Source organism: Heteronotia binoei, chromosome 7 (assembly GCF_032191835.1).
Source record: "Heteronotia binoei isolate CCM8104 ecotype False Entrance Well chromosome 7, APGP_CSIRO_Hbin_v1, whole genome shotgun sequence".
Classification (NCBI taxonomy): Eukaryota; Metazoa; Chordata; class Lepidosauria; order Squamata; family Gekkonidae; genus Heteronotia; species Heteronotia binoei.
The window spans coordinates 63369135-63388811 of NC_083229.1; positions in this window are offsets into that span (position 1 = coordinate 63369135).

Below are 19677 nucleotides of genomic sequence, written 5' to 3' on the forward strand. Positions count from 1 at the left end.
ATGCTGTACAGAACAGTTCTCTCAACACAACTTCTAACAATCTTCAGCAGGCAGAATGATGTTTGGATCAAAGTTAGTTTTTTATTTCTACCCTAGAACAAAGTAAGAATCCAGTAGCCTACCCTAGAAATCCATGCTTTTTTCCATGCTGTACCTAGAACACTGATCAGGGCTTGGCCAAACAGCAGCTTCTCCACATGGATCAGGACTGTAACTTATGACTGGCAATACAGGAAGCAGTGACTGCACAAGCATGCTAAGTGACTTTTTTAACCTGTCTCTTTTTTTTCTTTTCTTTTTTAAAAAAGTTAAGATTCTCCTTCAGAGTAGGAGAGAAAGCTTTTGAGTGAAGACGGGGTAGATCTTTATTACAGACACTAGAAAGCAGAGCTCTTAATCCCCCAATGAGTATTTTGCCATTTTAAATGCTCTTCCTGCTTTGTTTCACATACTGAAATCATTGTAACATTATTCTCTTTACAGGCACTTGCCAGTGCCCATGCAGAGGAGAAAAGTGGGCAGGTGCAGAACATTGGTGTCACTTTCACTGTGGGTATTAGACTACCAGTGTGCATGCTTTATCGATGTAAGAAGGAGGACGAGGAGGAAGAAGACTGCAGATTTATACCCCGCCCTTCTCTCTGAATCAGAGACTCGGAACAGCTTACAATCTTCCCCACAACAGACACCCTGTGAGGTAGGTGGGGCTGAGACAGCAGCTGCCCTTTCAAGGACAACTCCTGAAATAGCTATGACTAACCCAAGGCCATTCCAGCAGCTGTAAGTGGAGGAGTGCAGAATCAAACCCGGTTCTCCCAGATAAGAGTTTGCACACTTAACCACTACACCAAACTGGCTCACTTGACTTTCACTCACAGAAGTGTGTCAAGGTGTTATGTATTGAACATAAACTGGTGTACCACATGGCGATCGCTGCTAAAGGCGACCTACGGGTCCCCGGAGGCGGCTCGCCAGACGCCCCACCCATCAAGATCTACGGCAGGAAGTTGGCCCTGAAACCGCCCAGCGCCCCCGCTCAACGCTGGGAAGCACACAGGAAGCCGTGGTCTAGGTTACACATCGACTTCATGGGCCCCTTTCAGGGCCAAATATTCTTCATCCTGGTGGATGCATACACCAAGTGGTTAGAGGTTATCCCGATAGCTTCTACCCCAACAGCGGCGGTGATCCGGGCACTGTGCAGGGCCCTGAGCACGCACGGGATTCCGGACACCATCGTCTCAGATAATGGGATAGCCTTCACCTCCCGGGAATTCTGGGAGTTCTTGCAGAGATACCTAATTCATCACATACGGTCCGCCCCTTTCCATCTGGCCACCAACAGCCAAGCAGAGCAGATGATGCGCACCACTAAAGAAGCCCTGGGCCGTATAGTGCAGGGGGATTGGGACCACCGCCTAGCCGCCTTCCTATTTGATAATAGGATAACCCCCAACCCAGTCACTGGGGTCAGCCCAGCCGAGCTGTTAATGGGATGGAAGCTAATCACAAGATTAGATCGGCTGCACGCTGACTGGGCCACTGACATCCGCAATTCCCCAGAGGTCAGAGAAGCGGCCAGGGGATTTTTCCCGGGGGATCCGGTGTACGCGAGGAACTACACTAGCGGCCTCGAGTGGGTGGCGGGCCGGGTGCTATGAGTAATGGGGTCCTGCCACTATGACGTATCAACAGAGGAAGGCCGGATTTTGCGGAGGCATATAGACCAAATGCGCCGCCACACCTTGCTGGAGGAGCCGGCTGCAATATGGAGTGAGGAGGAACCCACGGGCGGTTGAGCCACTCCAAAGCGGGGCGACCCCCCAAGAGTAGGGACACCAGACAAGCAGCAAGGCTCCGGCAACCTGAGGCAGGGGGTTCTCCCACGCGGGGAAGCCGCCGCCCCGTCCGCCACAGCCGACGCGGCCCCGGCAGCACCGGAAACCACTCCGACTCCACTAGCGACCCCAAGGAGGTCAACCAAGGAGGAAGCGCACGGCCCCCGCTTACTTGCGGGATTATGTGTCCTGCGCTAAGGGGGGAGAAGTGTTATGTATTGAACATAAGCTGTTGTACCGCATGGCGATCGCTGCTAAAGGCGACCTATGGGTCCCCAGAGGCGGCTCGCCAGACGCCCCGCCCATCAAGATCTACGGCGGGAAGTTTGACTGGCCAGGATTGGTCTGGTCAGTCAAGGGGGCAGTTCCGGGTAATATATATAAGCGGGACCCAGCCCGCGTGCTCTCCCTCTTGTAATGTACCACCGAATAAAGCATGTTGCCATCAACTCATCTCGCGACTCAGTACATCACACAAGGGAAGTAAGGGGAGAATGTATTTCTAAAAAGAGAGGTCCTGAGACTGTGAGGAAGCTCCAACAGCTGTGTTGGAAGGTAGCCCCGGCACTTAGTTCCAACTTTGGGGGTGGATGGCATAGTCAGGGAAAATCATTCAGTGTGTGCTTGAAGGTGTTTGTCTTGGATATAAAATATGACTAAGGCCATCACCCCTTAAATGCTTCCTAGATCATCAATTGTATCCCATATAGCAATGGCCACCTCAGATGAGGGATTCTGTCTTCTTGCATGCATCCAGGTGGGAATACCTCTTCTGATGTGATGCTGTTAACACATGCATACACCACCAAGAAAGGGTCATTTTTTTCTTCATAATCAGGTAGGTCTGTAGTATTACTCTCATATTGCAGAGAGATGAAGGGGTGGGGGTGGATGATGAGAGAGAACAGCTAAGTTATGGCTACTAAGTTCATGGCAGAAACATGAGTTGAACCAGGGACTTCCAGATTCAAAGATCAATCTCTTTGGAGTACCCCTAAACAGGTCTATTCAGAAGTCAATCCCAATTCAGTTAATGGGATTTACTCCCTGGAAAGTGTTCTTAAGGTTGTAACCTTAGTGACTTTTATGAGAGGATGGATATTTGCAGAAGCATCATGAGGCTGTGTACTTTGATTAATTCTGAAGATTAATTCTAGATGCTGCTTTATAGTGAATTGAGGATTGCAAATGCCTGTACATGACAGCTTATACCCAGAATTAAACTTTGGAAAGGTGCCACTGGACTCAAATTTTGTTCTGTTTATTCAGACCAACATAGCCATCCCCCTGAATCAAACTTTGTTTACTTTAGGTGCAGATAAGAGGTACTTCCTTTGCAAATGGATATTAAAGACAAACAGGGAAAGGGAAAGCAGATTATTTACAACATGCCAACTGCCTTTTGAGTAGACCTGTTTAGACCATAGTCTCTCTCAGCCTTCTTCCAAGGGGAATGCAATGGGATGCTTCACTGCATCATCACAGAGCATGGCACTGGTTGCCAGGCACACTGATGATCCAATTGGGTGAGAATGACTTGGGGGACCACATGAACATTGACTTTGTCACACCATGCTGAGACAGATTTGAGGACATTATGGATGGAGCTCCCAACCACAACCTTCTGCTGGTTGGACTGGATAGAGCAGTGCTCTTGGTGTGGGATCAACTGCGCTGAAAGTGTTGATGTGGCACAGTGGAAAATGACCAACAGGCTAGGAATGATTGTGGAGGCCATGGGGGTCCACAGGATTCAACCTCCAGACATCTCTCATTGATTGAAGGTCCTGTTTTGGCCTGATGGTGATCACTTCTCTCTGTCAAGGAATTGTACTCCTTGTTTCTTTTCTATACGTTGGTTCAGACCTCTCTTTAAAATGCTAGACCTGAGCTGAAGCTGTAAAAGTCTAAATGGAAAAACGCTTCTCCTGTTGCTGGGATGACTGGGCACCTGACCTTCAATGTTCCCTCTAAGCTGCAGAGTCTTGTGAGCAAAAATTCTACTTTGTGAGTTACTGGTATTAAAGTTGTGAGCTACTGCATCAATGAGTGTGTTCTAGGGTCATCCTTCCTGTGCTAAGACAAAAATGTGTGAGCTGGAGGCTAAAAATGTATGAGCTAGCTCATGCTAACTCAGCTTAGAGGGAACACTGCTTGTGACTCTTAGGCAACTAGCAGTGCCTACCTTGACTCCCTTTGGGTTCTTAGGGCCATGGTGCCTAGCATCCAATTAGTTGTATTCCATTCAGTTAGAGTCCATGATTTACACCTGGTGGACATGGGAAAACTGCAGCTATCTCTCCATCTTCACTTTAGCCTGATTTCACTTAAGTCACCTGTTTAGATCACACCATCAGTTGACATAATTAATCTAAGATTTGAGAGAGCAGGATATAAATATGATTTAATAAATAAATAATAAAGCCCCGAGACCATGACTTTTAGCCATAAAGAAGTTAAGGTTTTTTTCCTTGCTTCTGAGCTCCTTGCTATTGAGTTTCAAACTTCATGATGGATGGTGTCTTACTGATTAGAAGAAGAAGAAGAAGATATTGGATTTATATCCCGCCCTCCACTTCGAAGAGTCTCAGAGCAGCTCACAATCTCCTTTATCTTCCTCCCCCACAACAGACACCCTGTGAGGTGGGTGGGGCTGGAGAGGGCTCTCACAGCAGCTGCCCTTTCAAGGACAACCTCTGCCAGAGCTATGGCTGACCCAAGGCCATTTCAGCAGGTGCAAGTGGAGGAGTGGGGAATCAAACCCTGTTCTCCCAGATAAGAGTCCGCACACTTAACCACTACACCAAACTGGCTCTCCAGTATATTTGCTATGAGCCAAACACTTTTTTGGTCTGTGCTGACTTGGGACTTTGACTGCTGATGCAGCCTCAGCTTCTGGAATGATAGCATCTGATAACTTTTGAACCAATGTCTTTAGTATGTTGCTACTCTGGATTTAGCTAGTTGTTTTTGACTTCTCACTGCCAAGTTCTTTTTGATATTTTCTTGCACAATTTTAATAAATCTTTAGATATATTTTGTGCCATTTTCTTCTCCAGATGGCTTCTATCTAAATCCAGCTACCTAGATCCTACTGTTTGCCTACCAGGTTAACTATTTTGTGGAAAAACATTCCACAAGTGTCCAGCATTGCAGGGATAGATCCCAGAAATAGTTAGAAGCTTGCCTTTTGGCTTCCAACTGTTGGGACAGATTCAATTGACTGGTGACAGCTACCTGACTCGAATGTGTGGATACATACTCCAGGGTTTTGTTTCATTTTGTGTTTTGCTTGGCTTACTGAAACCATCCTTGGACAATGGGAAGCTGACAGTCTCCATGGGTAATGGATATGGGTTTAGGTATGGCCTGCAAACTTGGCTACAGCTGTAGGAGCATTGGCGGGAGCTGGGTGGGGAGTTTGCTTGGGTCTTGTGGTGGTATCAGCATGGTGTTGGATCCATTTTAGGAAAATCGGCCTGTGTGTCCAGTTTTGCAGTATATGGGAATTCTCTTAAGTGATCTTGGGGTGAGGGCTTTCAAGGAGTATCCCAGCTCAGGCTACCCTCATTCTCAAGTGGCAGGGGAGACCACATAATGGCAATCATCCTTATGGAATCTCATATCCTGCAATTCCATGGTCCTTCTCTCCCCAGCAGGCAAGCTTAGGTGGGACAGGGTACATCAACTGGCAGGTGGGTAAGTCAATACCAGGATTCATTTGTCTCATGCTGTGCCAAGGCTTCTTGTTTTCATAGGGCAGTCTGCTGCAGCCTCAGCTGGGGCTCTGCTGGGTAGCCTAGTTCAAACCAGACTGCCTAAAAGAGCCTGCAAAGGAGCTAGTCCTGCGGCGAGAGTTTTACTGGGCAGCTTGTTCATACTGGACTGGCCAACAGAGCCTGCAAGTCATTTCAGCGACCCCTTGGAAGTGGGGAGAGGAGCTGACCTGGCTTGCATCTGTTTCAGCCTAACAGCTGACAGGCACACCTGCCCCACTTTAAGGCAGAAATGGATGCAAGTGATTTCAGCGATCCCTCTTACCCTCTCCAACCGTGCTTCCGACCACGAGCCCCATGAACCTCTGAAAAACCACATGGTGGTTCATTGATAGGGATAAGCATGAACCTTGATTCACGAACCACGACCAAGCAATTTATGGTTGTGGAGAGGTTCATGCCTCTCCCTAATCAGGACTACAATGTTTCTGACAGCTCCTGTCATATATAAAAAGTCATTTGGCACACTGTTTTATAGAATCCCAGTATTAAAGCTGCTCTCACTAGATCATAGGACTGGAAGAGTCCAATCTGCTGTTTAGTACAGGAAAACTAGAGCTAGAGTTTTGCTGACATTGTCAAACCTCCATTTAAAGGCAACAGAAAGCTTGCCCTCCTCAAAGTACTTGGTTCCCTTGTGTGATTGCTGTTGTGGTTAAGAAACTTGTCCAGCCTAAATTGTCCCCTTTAACTAGATCTTGCCCTCTGGAGCAAGGTGCACACTACAATCTTAGCTGGGAGTCAGTGAGAGAGGACGGGAGAAACGGAAGGCTCAGTGGAAGTCTAATCTAGAGTACACAATGGAGATAAAGGTGCATTTCTTTTAGCCACTGCAAATGTAGAGATTTCCCATTTTGAACTTGCAGCACTAGTATTGCACAGAGACTAGTATGTGTGGTGCTTTTTGTCATGCAGAAAGACTCTAATTTGCCCTAAAACAGATTTAGCCTCTGTTTTCAGTGTTTCAATAAGCCACTAATGATTTTCTCAAATGTATGCACTGTTTGAACCTGCTTTCTCAATTTGTGGAGTGTATTTATATACAACTATTTGAACTGATCATGAATTTATTTGCTATTCAATTGTCCTTTCTTGGTCAGGGTTAATTGGGAAGATAGCTCTGGAGAGAAAAAACACCTGGCATTCTATCTCTCTATTTGAGTCAAGCATTGCTAATGCTAATGTTTACCTATGGAAATCCAAAATTGGGGTGCTACAAGCCTGTGTGCTAGCTACATTAATTTGACTACTTCTGTGGAAATGACTGTAAGATAGGATCATGCATGTCTGAAGCTAAGTTATTTTAAATGGAAGCATGCATCTATAGAACATTTGGCAGTATTCAAACTATTCAGTTATTATGTATGTGCCAGTAGTTTAAAGTCCTTAGTGTTCTCACTTACATTCCTTCAGGGATAAAAAAGAGTGAAAAGGAAATAAAGAGGCTGCCTCCAGTGGCTGGGATTAAATAAGCGACACACAGCAACCAAATGGTACCTAATACCACTAGTGGGAAAGTGTTGGTTATGATCACTTCTATCAAGATGCCCTAGGAGACTTGTACATATAACAGCTTGTAACGCCCCTTTGAATGTCAGCTCCTACTAACTTCCCCCTGCTTCACCAGTCCTGACTGCCATAGCTAGTTCAATGCAAGCAAGGAAACCCGAAGGTTCACAACTATAAATGACTGGCAAACTACAGTTTGTACAAGATTACAAATAAAATATTCAGAGTATTGAAATACAACATTCAAAATGTGCAAATAAACATCAACAACTCTGTGTGGGTATTTTCTTTCTTTACTTTGACCCGACAAGCTCCTGCTGTAATCAGGAGATGACAGAACAGCAGTTCAAAACATATTAAACTCCACTGCAGCCATTTTAGTGATTTAGAAGCGAAACCAGTGCTCTTCTTGAGTGGTTGTCAGTGGAGACAAAGGCTGTACCCCAAATATCTAAGCTAATCACAGGGCCACAGGCTTGAACCAGCCATTTCACTCGTAGCTTCATCAGATATTCAAACTGGGGTTGTGTACATCTTCATATGTTCACACTAATTCTTAAACATCTCGAGTCTAATATCACAGATTTAAAACATATGGTAGTATTTTTGTTTCAAATTGGAAAGCACAGCTTTATAAAGAAACAGCACAGGTCTGAGTACATGCAACAGAGGAGAGGTGACTCTGCTCAAAAGATACATTCTGCCTCCTGTGTTTTCAGGATCCAGGTATAAAACACAATGGCTTCTTCCTCCCCTTTTCTCCCTAAAAAGCTGTGGGACACTTTTTAACTAAAATACATTAGGTAGTTGACTTGAGATATAAATCTAACCCAGAATACAATCTATATGATTTTTGTCACAGATTTTATGGACATGGTAAAACAAATATAGAGGGTTCATCTTAACAAAAGGAGGAATGTGCAATGAAAGATGTCTTCGGGACCCTATAATGCCTGGTTTATCATTGCTGATGTAACACCTGCAACTCCACCAACAAAGCATACATTTGAAATTAAAAGGCTGTCTGAAATGGTGAGCCAATTTTATCACTTGTTCCTGTTTGACCTCAGTTTCATTCTACAGGGCTTCCGATGCATGGAGCAAAAATTATGTTATTTCCACTAATTACTTTAACAGAAACAACTTACACATATTGCCATTCAAGGAGCCCTTCACATCCATGTACAAGGATAACATTTGCTTCCTGGTTCATGTTAGTTACTTCTTCAGTAATTCACACCTTGTGTTCAATTAAATTCTCAATCACACATAATACATTTTCCCCTCATAGTTGCTGGATTACTAGCACAGTATTTTAATTCTGAATTATCACAATTATTTGCATGTTCTTTAATTGGAACTCATTATGATGTATAAACATTCCCTTTCTATCACGTTTGCTGTATGAGTTACCGCTGATCTCCTTTGTAAGCTAAATAATCCTGACAGTAACAAAATAATAATTGGCAGATCCTTCACAAAGTAATATGCAACAAACAATTTGTAAAAATGAGGTATATTCAATCTGTTCACATCCTGCTACTTCTGCAGTTGATAATTCATTATGGAGCCTTGTTCATACAGCTAAAATGTAGACATTAAATAACAATTTACAACTTGATTTTATTAAACATTTATAATACCAAGGAAAGTGTGATACAACCCATCAAGAAACTCATGAAAAAGTACTTTCAAATGTTATGTTTAGGGCAAATGAGAAGAAATTACCTTTCACCTATGTTTTAAGAAAAGAGCCCTGCTGGATCAGACTAATGGTCCTTCTAGTCCGTTTTTTTTGTCTCACACAATAGCCAACCAGTTCCTCTGGAGGGCCAACAACAGGACATAGAAGTGAAAGACTTCCCCTGATGTTGTCTGCTGGCTCTGTGGTTCAGAGGTTTAGTGCCTCTGAGTATGGAGGTTCCCTTCAGTCACCATAGCTAGTAGCCATTGATAAACTTATCCTCCATGAATCAATCTAACCCCCCTTTAAAGCTCCTTTTTAAAAGAACATGTGATTATTCCTTCATCCATATTACCGACCAAATGACAAAATGGGTTCTGGCCCATGCAAATGTATACCATAATAAATTTGTTTGGCTTTAAGGTATCAAAAGTAGGGCCATCCCTAGGGGGCTAAGCTCTTTCCACTTCTCCAGCCTCACAGAACTCTGGAGTCTCATCAGACAACTGTCAGTTCTCTGGGCAGTGAGCTTATGGAGGTCCACTAGGTCAATTCTCTGGGCAGTTGGAGACTTGGGAAGTGGGAACATAGAGAAGGACACGATCATGTTGTTGCCATGATGTCATTTCTGCGGCACACTCAGAGGTGACAATATGCCACTGTAGGATTCAAAGGACACTTTATAATTTTAATACAGAATTCCTGCTAAATCCTAGAGCAGCATGACCTCACCTCCAGGCTTGCCCTAGAAATGACGTACTGCCCTTGACATGACAGCAATTGTTGCCTTATTTTTTTTATCTGCCAACCTACTGAGCACTATAGCAGAGATCTGGCAAAGCTAAGTGGGCCCACAGCAATCCCTCTGCCCAGATAGGGTTGCCAAGTCCAATTCAATAAATATCTGGAAACTTTGGGGGTGGAGGCAGAAGCAAGGTTGTGACCAACATAACTAAATTCCAAAGGGAGTTGTGGCCATCACATTTAAAGGAACCGCACACCTTTTAAATGCCTTCCCTACATTGGAAATAATGAAGGATAGGGGCAACATCCTTTGGGGCTCACAGAATTGGACCCCCTAATCCAATATTTTTTAAACTTGGGTTGCCTTTTGAGGAGAGGCACTAGATGCTATGCGGAAACTTTAGTGCCTCTACCTTATAAAACAGCTCCTCCAGAGCCCCAAGTACCTGCGGATCAATTCTATTATACTCTATGGGAACTGGTCTCCATAGTGAATAATGGCATGCCCAGCAGACATTTCCTTCCTCCACTGCTTTCTGATGACCCTGAAGCAGGGGGAGGCCTCCAAACTGGAAGATACCCTGCCCCTACCTGGGGATTGGCAACCCTATGCCCAGGTGACCACTGCTTTCTTCAGAGACATGGGTCTATACCCCCCACCTCCAACAAATGCAGAAAAGATTACTCTAATTCATCCTATCCAAAGGCTGTCTCTGACAACAAGACTCTTTCATCATTTTTTACTTCAGTGGTTTAACATGACTACACTCCTGGATTTAATATATACTGAATGACTGTTATAAACAATTAAAAGGGCCTGTATTAGGGTTGTCAGCTTTTACATCAGTTCCTGTAGGTGATTTCTGCATGCCAGAACTCTGTTTCAGAGACAGAAGCAGGCTGGCCTGATTGACAATAACTTACACATACTAGGCCAGCATACCACCAGTCTCTTTGCTTCAACTAACAAACAAAAATGTGGTTGTTTAACATATTGATAACCATTCTAAAATCATTATTGATAACACTGATTGTTAATAACATTTCTGCAAAAAAGAAAATAACCCCCAAATACTCTTAAAATAGACATACTGAGAACACATCAATATTTCCTGCTGCAAACATATGACATGAATAACAGAACATGAAATATGAATGTTCTTAAATATCAGTATACTTACAGTAAAGAGCAGCATTTTCTCTAAACGGAGTTAGTGTAATCTAGCTCATAGTTTTTTAACCTCCAGCACACACATTTTGTCTTAGCTCAGGAAGGCTGGCCCCAGAGCAAACTAATTTATGCAGTAGCCAAATCGCTTGCTCACAACTTTAATGACAGTAGCTCACAAAGTAGAATTTTTGCTTGCAAGACTCACAGTTTAGAGGAAGCATTAGTTGAGAGAACTCCAATTGTCTTGTGGCTTCATGTTTTATATATCCAGTGTCTTATACTATAACCTACTATTGCCAACTCTGAATCAGAATATTCCTGGAGATTTGAAAGTGGGAAGTTTGGGAAGAGGAAGGAGTTCAGAAAGGATGTGATAGTCTGCTCTCTAAGGCTGCCATTTCTTTCAGGGATTCTGGTCACTGTAATCTGACATGAGCTTCAGGGGATAGTTGTTTGGTCTGCACTACAACAGCTAGATTCTAATTCAGTAGCACATTAGAGAAACCAATAAGATTTCTAGGGTATAATCTTTTAAAAGACAAAATTCCTTTCACTGGATACAAGTCAGGATGGAGATCTCTGAATCTTTATATCCCAGTTGTAATTAAATTTAGATCAGTTTTGATTCTAAGTGAACTCCTGGCCCCTCCTGAAGATTAGTAAACTACTATAAACATTTGTTATACAAAATATCTCTGCACATGCCATAAAGTGGCAGCTATACAAAGTGTGCATTTATTCACAAAAAAGCAATTTTTACAATAATTCTTTTGCAATATAAACATTTGCATTATAAACATTACATGGGCATAATATTTTCTACTGTACAAAGAACACTTGCTTGGAAGTAAACATCAATAATCTCAGCAGCACTTACTTCTGAGTAACTCCATTTAAGATCAGAATGTCTTTTCAATTACTGCTTTGGCTTCCCCATTCATTGTAAAATTTACAGTTAAGCCCAGATGTTTATCATACCTAGTCAAAATCAAATATTATGTAGTCCTTTCTAATAAATGCAAAGAGAAAGCAAAGCAAAAAGGGAAATCACTTTCAATTATTCCAGGAGCCTTTCCCTTTTCCCAATTTTAATATCCACTGATCTGGATAATTAGAGACTAGAATTTCTTCTCTACAAAAACTGTCCTATCTAGTCAGTCACATTTGAGTACAAACGTATCTTAATATTATTGGAATAATTTTTACCAGTTTTTGTACTTGGAAAATATAGCCGAGATGGCTGGTTTTGTTTCTTTTGAAGAAGCAAACCTTTACCTCTGAATCATTCCATTTTGACTGTTGGGGGGTTTAATATAGTGGATTCTATGCAATGATGAGGCGAGGTGGTAGTGGACATAGCTCTTTTATTGAATACAGCATAGTATCGTGCTGTCTCAAAAGACTGGAGACTGGGCCAACAGGGCCAACTATATATACACATAAAGTTCCCGCACTAGCATGCTATCAGACCATTCAAACCAACAGGGGGCTCGTGATTGGAGCAGGGCAGCAGGAATTTGGATCCTGCTGCCTATTGTTCCTGAGTTCCCAAGCTCAGTCCTACAGGCTCCAATGAGCCAGGCAAGAACTCCATATCCTAGATACAATTCCAACCACATATACAACATGGTAATCCAATGGTCTGCTATCTTGGTCTTACCCAGATGTTTCTATTTCTTCTGCTCCTCTTTATTCCCACTCTTCAGTCTAGATCTAAGGGCTTTATCCTTGGCCTCCTCCATGTCAGGTTGCTGCTGCTGTTCCTCAGAATTACATACTTATCTCTTCTCCTTTTCAAATGAAATTCAATGGAATCAGGCTTTCTCTCTCACCCTCATATTTTAACAGGAAGCCAAGCTTGTCTACTAGGTGTAATGTATGTATGAGTGGATACTTTTAAATGAGCCCTCAAGAACTAGTTTCAGTTTCACCTTCAAGACCTGTATAGGAGGGGAAGGGTCTCACAAATTTTGTTTCTGTGTGTTGGCTACAAAGTTTGTGTGTGAATATTCTCCATCTGTTGGAGGCAATAAAGAAGGGACCTTCAGCTGAACCTACCACAATCTCTTGTATGCTAGCTATGCAGCATAATTGAATGGTGTCTAAAGCAGGCAGGCAAATGACCGCTAACCCAGCATGCCTGAAAAGTCCATCTACACATTTCAAAGTTCATGTATTGTTGGGGAACAATACAAGGGCTGAGGTCAGACTGGTAGGTTGGCGCAGTTTGGGCATGCCCCTAATTACTCTTTTGCATTTGTGACAGAGATTTTCTATCAGATTCCCATCCTGATCCAATGGCACAGCATGCTTCTTCCATGCTTGACCATTCAGATTAGTATTGTATGTCAACCACAGAGTGTGCAGTCTGGTCTTTTTTTTTTTTTAAATAAATAAATAAATAACAGTTTTGTCCTTTTTTTGAATACATTTCTTGGGTATGCAAGTGCACCCGTGCACAAGTGCTCTACCATTTAAAACAAAACAGAACAGAACTAAAGGTTCACACATCCAACCTTGTTTGAGTGTGCACCAGACGAGTTCAGAAATCTGGAAATGCAGGATGAATGTGCAAGGATCTGTTAGCACCAGAATTCATTGGGCGTAATCACACAAGCTGTTTGACTCACCATAGCCACCCTCTCCAGATTGGAGAGTGCAATCACATGTGCACAGCTGGCTCCCATGCCTCACTCACCCTTTTCTCATGCTAAAATGACTCCCATGTGGATTAAATGGCCACTAGGAAATTCTGGTGACTTCCCCAAAAAAGCATTTCCATGGTAGGTTTCCAGCTGTCTGATTAGCCTGGTGCACCATTGAAATACATGTGTGGTGTGATTGTTCTATTCAGTTTCAGGTACCTCTTCCCCTCCCCAACCCACTATGATGTGTGTTTCAAGGAGTGTGTGTGCACTTGTCTGCTTCAGCACACTGCTGAAGGAGTGTCTGGCAAGGAGTGTGTGTGCACTTGTCTGCTTCAGCACACTGCTCAGCAGGACTTAGAAAAAAAAAACACCCAATCCAGCAGCAAGTCCATGGTTGCTGCAAGTTAGTGATGTGGACGATCAACCACATGCTTGCTGCATGAAGATGCTGGCTTAGGAGGCACTGTCTGATCGACCTAAACCATCTCGAACTCACACAGCTTTTAAAAAGCTGAGATCCTGACCCAGCAACCTGCCAGTCTGATTGCATCCATCGGCTGTCTATTTTACTCTACCTCCAAGTCATCCTCCAATGGGGTGAGTATGACTGGGAAATGGCTGCCAGATGTGGATGAGTGAATGAGCCCTTTAAATCCATCAGGGAAAAATGACTATATCAGGACAAACTGTCCATCTGATTTCAGCCAACCAGTTTGTATCACGTGAGATAGGAGTTTTGTACCACTCAGAGGCATAGCAGCTATTTTCTGATTGAAGCCACAACCCACAGGGAGAAGCAGCTTTTGCCTCTTCTTGCTGTTTTATCATCCTCAGACTTTCACTATTGTGAAACTTATGTGTAACTGTATGAGTAACAGGAGTCTTGGGATGCCTTATGATGCCCCAACAGTTTGCCTAACCAATTAACTATCATAATACTTTAAAAAGAATTAGCCAGTCCTCCAAATATAAGTGAACATATGAAATTGCCTCCCCTGGAATCAGACCATTGGTTACTGCAGCTTATTGCTGCCTACTCAAACCAGCAACAGTTCTCCTGAATCTCAGGGAGAGCTTTTTCCTGGCCCTGCTGCCTGGGATTTTCTTAACTGGAGATGTAAATGATTGAACTAGATATCTTCTGCATGCCCAGCATATTCACCTTTTATATGTTGTGTGATGTGAAAGCTTATCTAGCTTATCTAATGTCAATCTTTTCTTTCAGTCATTTCTCTCCTCCACATATTTTATTACATTCCCCTCATTAACCAATATATTATAGATACCAATAAATAGGCTTGCCAACCTCCAGGTGGTGGCTGGAGATTCTCTGGGATTATAACTGATCTCCAGGTGACAGAAATCAGTTCACCTGGAGAAAATGGCTGCTTTAGAAGGTGGACTCTATGGCATTATACCTCACTGAAATCTCTCCCTTCTCTGAACCTTACCTTCTTCAGGCTCCAGCCCCAAAATCTTCAGGTATTTCCCAACTCAGAGCTGACAACCCTACCAGTAGGCATGATTTCAATGATATCACTGCTGTTTCAATGCAAAAATCAAGGTTTCAACTTCTTTTTTGTGCAAAATTCATTCTTTATTTTTGCATAATTATCTTTTCCCATCACAGTGAATTTTCAACCCAAATCACGCAGTTTTCATTGCTATTTTGCGTCAATGGGTTGAACTACACAGACCCATTCTGATGCCAGACCTGGTTTCCTACAGCTGGTTTCCTGATTCAAGATGCTCCTGCCTCCAGAGGAAAGTGCCTCTGTTAGTAGAGTAGCTACTTAGGATCCATCCCATACCTCTGAGCATGGGGTCCCCACTGAAGTGCATTAGGGAGACTTTGTGAGAAGGAAACTACATGTGTTTATCTGAGCCTCTGCAGCCACAAGACATCATTGGATCAAGATTAATATTTTTGTACCCTACTGTAAATGTCTGCACCCACAAGTCATCATTGGATCAAGATTAATATTTTTGTGTCAAAAACATTAGCAACATTGCTTAAAATAAATGACAATTTCTAATTCATAACCTGCCTAAATCAGTGTCAATTGTTTGCTATTGTTTTAGAGCAAATTTAGGTAGCCTGTTAAACAAAAATTAGTGTGAAAGCAATCATTTTAGGCATTAACGATGCATCCTATTGCACATATAAATCAATGAAAGTGCCTGTCATTTTAATAGAGCTTTCTCCTTTAATTCTACACTTAGCAGCATTCTAGATGTGATACAGTTGGACTGTATTATGAACAAAAATGTGACCTTGGGCAAATTAACAATTGTTAAAGCAGTGTGTTCTTTGAACAGTTAATATTATATGCATCCCTGTAAAAATCCCTGAACTGTCACACACAGAAGACTATATAAGCCAAGAAATACATATCCCAACACTTTTACTTTTATGGTTTTGGAGACCATTAAATGGGCTTTTTGAAAAAAGAACATTTGAAATGCAGCCAAGTAGTCATGAAAAGGGGACTCTGTGTCTTTAAGCAAGGGAGAAAAATAAAACCCAATCATTCCAAATGTATTGCTTTAGTCATCTGGTTTCATTCTATTAATGACCTTTAACATCTGCAAAAATATTGTGAGAAGCTAATTTTGTTTGTACTGAGGTGGTGCAGAACAGTTTCTGGCTGTCAGTCTAGGATGTGCTATAAAATAAAATTGTCTTTCTGGGAGCCTGACAAAAACCTACTGTAAAGGTCCAGTTTATTTACAACAGGCTGAAATGAAAAGGGAATTTTACAACAGTCTAATATTCCCTTTCCCTAAAATGAACCATACATACACATTTATATACTTCAAAAATAATACCCAAAGTTCCAAGATAACCAACAAGATTAAGAGGCCTATTTTGTACTTTGTGGTGCTCCACAAACATTCTAACTAGCAAAGAAATAAGCATTTCTCTGTAATTGCTGCTACCTCAACTTGTGCAAACACATCTTTTAAGCAAGCCATTATGTGGACTTCAGCAACCCTTCATTAAATGGAAAACCTTCGCCTCCTACTTTGATTGCAATCTATAGAGCATGACATCATACCTACACCAGTGCTTCTTCGTTGTGCAATGACATATTTATATACTGCTCTGCAATATTCAGAAAGTATGACATACAGTATCACAGTTGTCGTTATATTAGTAGGAAAGGTCACTGTTACATGTCTCAGAAGTTCAATGGAGCTCAAATTGGATTGCCAGCCTTCTACCTGGAAAGCCTGGAAACTTTGTGGGGAGGAATATTGACCCTAGGGTGGGAAAGATTCATGGACATCATGTCCTAGTGATCACCTTGAAGTAACGTCACAGCCGTCCCCAATAAAGACCACAGTGCAGGGATGTCAAACTCATTTCTTATGAAAGATGAATTTGACATATATGGGATTTTGCTGGACCAGGCCACATATTTCATAACATGTAATGCCAGGTAGCGTAGAAATAAACTTTATAAAGGACACAGACAAACACAAATTATTTTAACTTAAAATACAAACGTGCTTAAAACAATAACACTCTTGTTATATTTTGTCTATTTAATAGTCTTTGATAACTGACATCTCCCAAACCTCCCCCCCACCCCATTAGAAGATGCTTGCCTAAAATGGAAAGGTTGGGGAATAGTAGGATTTGGCAATGCAATTTTTAAAACAAAACATGAAAAAGCACAAGCATCACAGCAGAAACTAAAATCATAAAATGCTCAGAGCCATTGGTCCACCTAACTCCCAAACCCCAAGCGGGGAAGAGGAGTTCATAATCAGGAGTTATTAAATCAATGCTAGATGGCTCTGCTAAATGGCTTTTATCAAGTTCCCTGCCTCTCTGTGTAACTTCAGTACAAACAGCTGACAGACAAAAAGATGTGAAGCTGAGCTGAGTGTCTATAGCTTTCTGATCCCATAGAGCAGAATGGGAACTCTGTTACTGGCAGCCAGCAGTGCCTGTTAAGCTTTGAAGACTTCCTACTGGTGTTTCTAAAGCTGGAGAATTCCACCCCACCCCATCCCCATCGTCATGGAGTTTTGTAAACAGTTTAGTTGAGTGGAGACAGCCATAGTCCACTATGAACAGCATCAAAATACATGGGGTGCAGTCAGACATACCATTAGTGGCGACACAGCTCTGTCTCACTGATGGATTAAATGTGTTCATTCAGACATCCACATCTGGCAATTGAGCGTCATCCAGGATCATCCCGGCTTGCTGCACCTCAATGCTGCATTAATTTGACAGCGCAAAAAGTCCAGCCCTTTTTCAAAAAAAGCGGCACAATATCGGGTTTTTTCTGTTTGGACAGCTCACGCGTGATACTGTCCCTTGGAATGTTTACCGCCCCTCCCACCTTTTTTTTAAGAAAAAGCCCCAGCAGACATGCGCATTGCCAGATCATCCGGGAATCTGAGGTGACGCTTCTGCTTCTCCAATCAACACAGGATCGGGGGGGGGGGGGGAATGTTATCTCACTATTCAGAACAGGAAAAAAATCTTTTTTTTCATTGTGGAGGATTTCCAGATATCATTGTTACTGCCAATTTCTAGGAAAGGAATTACTGGCAGTTCCTTGGTTTGAATCAGCAACGTTAATTCTGGAAACTTTCCCCCTTCCCCCCTGCCTCTGAAGCAACGTTTGATATCCCACCTCCAAACAGTTGGGCGCATGTTCAATGGACCCTCCCTCCCAGAAATCACCATCTGATCACACATGCTCCAAGAAAAGACCGTGATAGTATTGGATGTCTGATTGCTCAACAACAGAATGAGTCACATTCTTGGATGCTCATCTGAATGGCCCTGCATCAAATCAATATTCAGCAGTTCAAATTTGAGCGCTACGCACCCGCTTTTAATGTGACATGTGACTGCACCCATGGAATGTTTGTGCCGGGCACCCTTCAACAAATTTTGCTTCATGAACTGGCCAAAATTTGTGATGAACTTCACTTTGTGAACTAGTTTGTGCCTATCATTAGTAATGGGCAGCCACTGAAGAAGGGAAGGTTCCCAAGGGCTAATGATTTTCTTGAGTCAGACTTGGTGGAACTAAAATTAATATTTGTTGATGAATGTAACCAGTCTTCTTTATTCACACAGGGATATTTGAATCTGTGCATCTGTCAAAGAAAACAAATAGTTTGTAAAATTGAAAAGGACTGGATTTTTCCTCCAGTTTTCCAAGTTTGCCTTTAACATCATCTAATTATTGCTAGAAGTATGAATTACTCTCTAATATTCTGAAGGTTCCAACAGAGTGTTTGTCCAGTATATCAAAGGTTAATTGATTTATTTTAATACTTTCCTCCTGGGACTTTATTAATGTTTGTATTTCTTTTAGGAACCAAAGGCCACTCATTATCCCACAAATCTTAAGATGGCAAATTTATTTTTTAACTCTGTTCCAGGTCACTAACAGCTTCATCAAAAATGTATTTAGACAGAAATTATCTCCTCAGCCCTGTGACATGCTTCTTCTTTTGTTATCTGCAGAGAATTTTCTTCCATTGAAACCATGGAAACATGGAGGCATAATAGAAAACTAAGATTTATTCTGACCAGGAATTAGGGTTGATCATATTTTATTGTTAAACTTTGCTTGTTCAGTTTTCTGAATATGACTATAGCAACCCAATAAATGCAACACACAGGATGGTGGCTTATTTCCATCTCCCTGAGCTCTCATCATACCATGTTGGAACACTGGTACACCTAGCTCAGTATTATCTTGTGGCACTCTAGAGTAGGGGTGTCAAACTCATCTGACACAAATGAGACTTCGTGGGGCTAGGCCATGTGTGTCAAAAATGTAATGCCAGGTAGCAGAGATATAAACTTTATAAAGGATACACAGGCAAACACAATTAAATATATTATTTTTAAACTTAAAATGCAAGCATGCTTAAAACTCTTTCAATATTTTGTTCAAAATGGAAAGATGGAGGAATAGTGGAATTTGGCAATGCAATTTTAAAAATAAAAGCACAAGGATCACAGCAGATACTAAAACATATAAAATGCTCTGTGTCTGGAAAGCCATGAAGAAAAGTGAGATTTGGCAGTGCAATTTTAAAAATAAAACATCAAGAAAAGCACAAGGATCACAGCAGAAACAAAAATTATAAAATGCTCTGAGCCTGGGAAAACCATTAAAAGGCATTGCAAGCTTCTCCCCCATCCTGAGTCTATTCAGATTGTCAAGAATGACTCTTGCCATGAGTGTATCCATCATGATCCAAGCCTATATGAATCATTATAACTTGTCTTAGCTAGGTTTGTTTGCTTGTTAATCTATCCTGT